Below are 7462 nucleotides of genomic sequence, written 5' to 3'. Positions count from 1 at the left end.
CTGGGGGGTCATCATCAATTCTGGGCATTGGCTTAGAGAAGAGCATGCACAGATTGGAAGGTATTTAGAGATGGCGGCTGGCACAGTAGAAGGATTTGAGATGGTATATGAAAATGAAAAGAAATAAAACTAAGAAAGTTTGTGTAACTTGGAGTGGTCTTGGGAAAAAAACAATAGATTTATTCTTTATGGCCTCAAGGGCTGTACCTTGTGTGTCAGGCTAGGCCAGGTCGTGCTGCAGCAACAAAATAAGCCACAAAGATCACAGTAGCTTAATACAGTCATGGTTTATCTCTTGCTCTGCTAAAGCACAACGCAGATTGTGAGTTCTCTTGAATTTTGTAAATGGCAGTGACACCTTCTGGAATATACAGCCTATGGGGCAGCTGCTGCTGGGGAAGAGAGAGATGGAAGAGGCATATCAGCTTCAAGATACCTCAGCCTAGAGGTGACCAAGTTGTATGACCAGTGAAGCCAAAAATATTTACTATCTGGCACGTTGGAGACAGAGTTTGCTGACCCTGACCTAGAGAACCAGCTGGCTTCTGAAGTCTTTCCCTTTTCTTCATTGAACATTACTTCTGTTTTAAATGTTTTACAAATATAAGGTCATTGGATCTTTATAATAACCCCATGAGGTGGATATTATTATCTCCATTTCTCAGATCAGAAAATTGACATCTCACGACATTCAGTGAGTTGTTTGAGGTCACATAATTAGGACATGGTTGATCCAGGATTCTAATCTGCACACTGGAGTTCCAGAATCTCTTCTCTAACCACTACACTACACAGGTCACATAAGCTTGCTACGAAAACACAAGCTTGAGGTGCCCGGGGGGCGGTGAGAGTTTGGAATCCATGGAGATGATCAGCTCACAGGGAAGCAGAGCTGGAAAAGGGCTTAGAGAAACCAATGCCTCCTCCTTTATCAGGAGACAGCTAGGCTTCTGGGGAAACTGAGGCCCATGAGGGGAAGTGAGGTCAAACTTTCCCAGCACGATCTTGGTGCTCCAGAAGCTTAAAGGCTGGTGAGGGGTGACTGGACCAAATCTCTTTAAAATGACAACCATGAAAATTTTTTTATTATGGAAACTTAAAACATATCCCAAAGTAGAAAGAATGGTTTCATGGACTCATGCATCCTTCACTCAGTTGAACAATTATCAACATTTTGCCAGTCTCATTTCATCTATCACCTCCCAGTGATTTTAGAGTAGGGAATAGAATTTTTAAAATAAATCCCAGAACCCTCTTATTTTACACATAAACACCCCAGTGTCCAAATTCATTCTGTTGGAGGATTTGGGGGAGAAAATGAGGCCTAGACCAGCCCTCTGGGGGAAGGGCGCTGCTGTTTTCTGCAACAGTCAAAGGAAGATTCGCACACATCCGTCCATCCCTGGACCTTGATTCCGGGCTGTGACCCCCCTCCCCTGTGAGTAATGCCGGGGCCTGCCAGACTCAGGCAGCTCCCGGTGGAAAGAAGTACTTTGTGAATACTATCTGTAACCAGGACAAGAAAAAAAAATGTGCTGAGTGGATCTCTTATACACAATCATCCTCCTTTTCCGAATGAGCCTCCTGCCCTCTGTGGGGCCTCTGAGCCTTGCCAGATGGGTGTTGATGTCAGCTGAGTCACCCGTGTCATTCCTATTATCTTATTTACCCGTGTTTGTCATTTTCGAGCAGCATGACTCACCCGGCCCAGAGGAAAATGCAGAGCCTGGAGAGGTGAGTCTTTTATCGAACCCTCAGAGCCACTCCTTTGGAAGCGAAATCCTTTCCCTCTGAACTCTCATCTGAGCACCCAAAAGAAGGGGCGAGAAAGGCCGAGGGGCTTTTGGACCTTTCGGAAGGGCCACTGGTCAGGGTGACAGGCTCTGGACTAGGTCTAGATAGACTCGTGGAATTCTGGAAAATCTCGATCCCACGCTCCAGCCTGCCTGCTGGGTCTTCCCAGAGGGTGTGTTGTTCTTGGACTGGGCCCTCAGTAGCCGAGGAGAGAAAGTTTACCCAGCACCCAAAGAAGCACCTTCCTCTAGAGGCTGCGAAGGTGAGAAGCAGCAGGAGGCCAGTAGAGCAAGCCCACGCTTGGCCCCTTCCCGGGCTCGATAACCTCCACCCCTTCACACTGTTGGCCTCCTGCGCTGGGCATGGGCGCTGTGCTCGGTTCCCCATCCATTCCTGCTTGGAAGAGAGGAGAGGAGTCCTTTTACATCGTCTCTGGACCACGGCAGACGTTGGGCCTCCTGCTTCTAGCAGCCTTCCACCTCCCCATCACCCAGGGCTTTGTTCTTTACACAGCAGTTGGAGTGATCCTTGCATGTGGTAGAATGGATCGTAACACTCCCCTGTTTAAAAGTCTGCAGGGGCTTCCCTGGCACGTAAAATAAAATTCATATCCTCACCAAGACCTACAGTCTTGGTATCCAAAGTGTGGTCCACCAGCCTCGGGGTGGGGGAGGAGGCCTGGCTAGAAATGCAGAACCTCAGGTCCCACTCCAGACTTGCTGAACCAGAAGGCACATCCATATCACATTAAAGTGTGAGACACCCCTACAACCCACGTAGGCCCAGTGGATGGAACCTAACCATGACTCCTTCTCAGAATCACCTGGGGAGTTTTTACAGTGGTCATGCCCAGCCCCCACGCCCCAGGGGTCCTGATTCAATGGCTCTCACTACCACCTGGAAGGTAGGTATTATGGGTCCTACACCTGCAACCGAAGAAGCCAACTCTCAGAGAGGTATGGCATCCAAGGGCACCCCGCCGTGCAGAGGCTGCGACTTAGATGGATTCATCTCTGGCTGCGAAGGCAAGAGGAACTGAGAGTACGGGCTCTGGATTCAGGCTCGTCTGGGTTTGATTCCTCCTGCACCACATACAAACTGGGCAAATCATTTATCATCTGAGCTTTATTTTCCTTATTTGTAAAACAAGGATAAAAAGGAACTTATGTCACGGTGATGGTAAGAAGATTAAATGAGATACTGTGCTTAGCATGGCATGTGAAGAGCTTAGTAAACGTTACCTGCCACTATTATCATTGTTATTTATTTTTCCTCACCCTCAGATTTTTGGCCCTTTAAGCAACAGAAGCTCTGAATTATCTGGCTCTAGGCTTTTTCTCTAGTGGTCCCATGGCCTATGTGTCGCAGTGAGAAAGGCATGAGATTTGGAGTTCTCTTGTTTGTTGTATGATTTAAACAGGCCACTAGGCCTCTCTAATCCTCTGTGTTCCTTATCTGTGAAATGGGGACAGGAACACCCATCTCCAGATTTGGGCTGAAAATAGGATGTGAAGTCAGGTACAAGGCCTGATCATCCTGGGCCTTAGTCAGTCTGATCTTGTTAGAATGTGCGTCACGGGTACACCATCAAAGCATCGTCCTTGAAATTTCACCCTACATACCTACATATGCCAATGTCGCCAAAAAAAAAAGCACAACCTAAAGTGTGAGAACTCTGTTTTATTCGGCGGATTTTTCTGAGGACGGAAGTCTGGAAGACAGCCTCTCAGGTGGCTCTGAGGGACTGCTGCAAAGAGGTAAGGGGGGAACCAGGATACACAGGAGTTTTGCAACAAAAACCAGGTGGCCGGAACATCAAAAAATTACTGTTCATTAAAGAAAACCAGACCTCTCAAGTTAATGGATTTAGCATTTTCTCTGTCTGGGGAGATGCAAGAGTCTGGACTCATTGAAATCATTCCTTTGATATGCACCTTCACTATCTAGGGTCAGTATCCTGCATTTCTCCATCCCGAATCCCCTCAGGGTGCACAGCTGGGGGCAGCTACAGTGGCTGCTGGCTTGATGGTTGCAACATTCTTTGTTTACTTATATGGCAGGCGACATTTTTCATCCACAGTAATAACTTTGAGCAGCAGGGCCCCGAGGGTAAGATGAGTTCCTCTCTCTGGACAGGAGTCCAGCGTTGGCATTCTAGGCAGATCCCACTCTCTTTTCTAATGCTGAGGGAATTGAGAACCCAAAGGTGAAATGCAATGGGTCACCAACCAGGGACACCTCAGCCCAGTCTGAGGGGCAGAGAGCACAGGTTCTGGAGTCCCGCTATCTGGATGCACATTGATTCTACCCTTATTAGCTGTGTGACATTAGGCAAGTGGTTTAACCTCTCTGTTTTTCATTTTCCCTGACTGTAAATTAGGGCCGTACCATCTACCCCACTGAGTGACTGTACGGGTGGAATGAGTTAATAAAGGGAAACGCTTTGAGTCATGTTTAGCACAAAGCAAGAGCTCCATAATTGCTCTACACTCACTCCCTGGTTAGCTGCAGTGTCTCTTTTGTGATCCCACCAAACAGGACTTGCAATGTTCTGTTCGTTAATCTTGTTTTCCCATGAGCTCATCTCTGTGTTCCCAGAGCCTAGCAGCAGAGGGCTGGATACATACTGGGTGTTTATTAGTATTATTATTTTTGTCAGGAGGAATGAGAGTGCTCAGTGATCAGCTGACATGAGCTAGATGCCTGCACACCAGTGTCACAGGAATTAGGCTCAAATTAGCAAGACCTGCAGCCATAGTCCAGGAATGCCTGGTCCCAGGCCTGGAGTAACCCTAGTCGCATCAGTGGGAGAGAATTACTCACCACTTGTGCTGTGCCAGGGGCTGTGCATGTGCACGCCCCTCACTTACGCCCATGGTGTTGGAAAGACTGGCACATGACAATTCATCACCGGAAAGAAAACCTTCTCACTGTCAGCCAATCACCAAACCCTCAGACTTTTATCAAACTCTCTTTCTGTCCACACTGAGTCAGGCAGAGAGGGAGCTTTCAGACTCTTAGAGTGGAGCATCTGTCAGAAAAGAAAACTTTTCTCTTGCTAAAACTGACATTGATGCATTTTATGCAATCAAAATTCTGTCTTTTTTACCAAATTCTAAGTCACTTAGGAGTCCCTTCTTGTGAGGAGGTGAGGAAAACCCTCCCCTCCCATAGGTACATTTTCATGTTGTTTTTACAAATGCTCATACAGCACTATTCTGCCAGACACTGTTTAAGTACTTTATAACTATTAGCTTATTCTAACCTTCATAATGACCCTTGGAGACAGGTAGCATACCCCATTTTATAGATGAGAAAACCAAGGCACAGAGAGGTAATTGTCCAAGACCCACAGCTAGTATCACAGAGGCATGGGTCTACTAGCTTGGCTGCAGAATCTGGGTCAGATCCCTAGGCTGTGTCATGTCATTTAATTCTTGCAACCTTCGTTCTGTAACCATCCTGCAATGTAGCTATTTCCTCAGAGGACACTGAGGCTCTGAGAAGTTGACTTTGCTCAAGGTTACACAGACTTGAGTGACAGGGCTGCAGTGGGAAGTCACTTCTGTCTGACTCCAAAGTGACAGCAGGTTGGGCTGAGTGCTCAGTCCGTGGTGGAAGACGATTCTGCCTTCATCGGTGTCAATACCATGGGCGCTTTCCTCACATCTCCTATGGACAGTCAGGAGCTCCCACTACTTGAATTCTCCTTTCTCTTTTTCCATTTTCTTTCTTTATCTCCACTTCTCACAGTGTTTGGAACCTGTAGTTGAATGTTGGATGGTGGTGCTGATAATCAAGGGCATCTTTACCTTGTCGTTCACTATAACGGGAGTGTTGCTGATATTTTCCTCTTTGTTTTCCAAGGACAATGAAGTACTGGTGGTTCCTTGGGGAACAGGCAGAGCCTTGCAGAGGGAGGAAGAAGGCAGTGGTGCTGACCGTAGCTCTGCCTCTTGTTTGCAGAGGAACTTGGACAAGTTACGTAACTCCTCTGATCTTCCGTGTTAACATTTAGAGTTGGCTAAGATTTGGGGTTGGTTGATTAGATTTTTAATTTTTTTTTTTTTTTTTTTTTTGCCAAGCTGCATGACTTGCAGGGTTTTAGTTCCCTGACTAGGGATTGAACCCGTGCCCATGGCAGTAAAAACGCTGAGTCCTAAACACTGGACTGCCAGGGAATTCCCTAATTTAGTTTTTTTAAGCTGCAGAATATTTAAATTACAAGGAATCTTAGAAGTACCTCTAAATACAAAATTGCATCATGGGGGCCACAGAGGGCTCTGCAGAACTTAAGTTTGGAAATCACTGGATGAGGTAATACCAAATTTGCACGATCACATGAAGCCAATGGGATTGGTGTATTCATTTCCTAGGCCTATGGTAGCAAATTACCACAAGTTTGGTGGCTTAAAACAATAGAAATGTATTCTCTTACGGTTCTGGACCAGAAGTTCAAAATCAAAGTGTCTGGCAGGGTTGCAGTCACTCCACAGGCTCTAGGGAAGAATCTTCCTTTGCCTCTTCCTAAACTTCTGTGGCTCTAACCATCCTTGCCGTGGCTGCATAACTCCAGTCTCTGTTTCCATCTTTACATGAGTTCCTCCTCCGTGTTCTGTGTCTTCTGTCTCTTACAAGGACACTTGTCATTGGTTTAGAGTTCACCTGGATATATTCCAGGATATTTTCAACTCAAGATCCTTAAGTTGGGACTTCCTTGGTGGTGCAGTGGTTAAGAATCTGTCTGCCAATGCAGGAGATGCGGGTTCGTGCCCTTGCCCAGGAAGATGTCACATGTTGCGGAGCAACTAAGCCTGTGTGCCACAACTACTGAAGCCCGCGTGCCTAGAGCCCGTGCTCCGCTACAAGAGAAGCCACCACAATGAGAAGCCCGCTCACCGCAACTAGAGAAAGCCCACGTGCAGCAACAAAGACCCAACACAGCCAAAAATAAATAAAGAAATAAATAAAGAAAGAAAGATCCTTAAATTACATCTGCAAAGACCCTTTAACCAGATAAGGTCATATTCAGAGGTTCCAGGGATTTGGACATAGACGTATCTTTTTGGGGCCACCATTCAACCCACTACAATCAGTAATAACTTTTAAGCATCTACTATGTGCTAAGCATGCCAAGGATACAGAGGTAATCAAGACAGAAATGCTACTCATTGGGAGCCTCCAGGCTCGTTTGACAATCTCTACTGAATTTCAGACTTTAGCATTGATGTTTTCTTTCCTCCCTCCCCCCTCCCTTCCTTCCCTTTAAAGATGGGTTTATGGAGATAAAATTTACAAATGGTAGCAAGTTTGCCCTGTGTGGGTAAACAGCTGGAGAAACAGGCTTAGAGAGGCAGCATAATTTCTTCCAGCATACACAGAGAGGAGGTGGCAGAGACTGGGGCTTGAACCTATGTTCTCTACCACCAGAGCCCACCTCAGTCTCCATCGTCTGTACTCTTCCCCTGGATGCCTCCTACTCATCTATCGCCTGAGGAGGCTGACAAGATGCTTTCTAGAAACCCTGAGAGCTCCTACCTTGGAAACTCCCATGGTGAAGTGCAGGGAACACTCCTTATTCAGAGGACACTTCCTGAAATGGAAATTTGTATGCCTCCTATAAGCCTTGCCTATTTGTGTCTTGTGTCCTGTTAAGTGGATTTACAGC

General features: G+C 46.5%; 1 long non-coding RNA gene across 1 annotated transcript; it reads left to right on the top strand.

The window, feature by feature from the left end:
- The first annotated feature begins 1761 nt into the window (after positions 1-1761).
- Positions 1762-6775, top strand: LOC309614582. The gene is made up of 2 exons (XR_014236298.1): positions 1762-5774; positions 6551-6775. It is a non-coding gene; the product is annotated as an uncharacterized lncRNA (long non-coding RNA).
- Positions 6776-7462: the final 687 nt, after the last annotated feature.

Source organism: Balaenoptera borealis (assembly GCF_965194805.1).
Source record: "Balaenoptera borealis genome assembly, chromosome: 17".
Classification (NCBI taxonomy): Eukaryota; Metazoa; Chordata; class Mammalia; order Artiodactyla; family Balaenopteridae; genus Balaenoptera; species Balaenoptera borealis.
The sequence above is the reverse complement of the archived record's forward strand: the minus strand, read 5'-3'. Positions and strand labels throughout refer to the sequence as shown.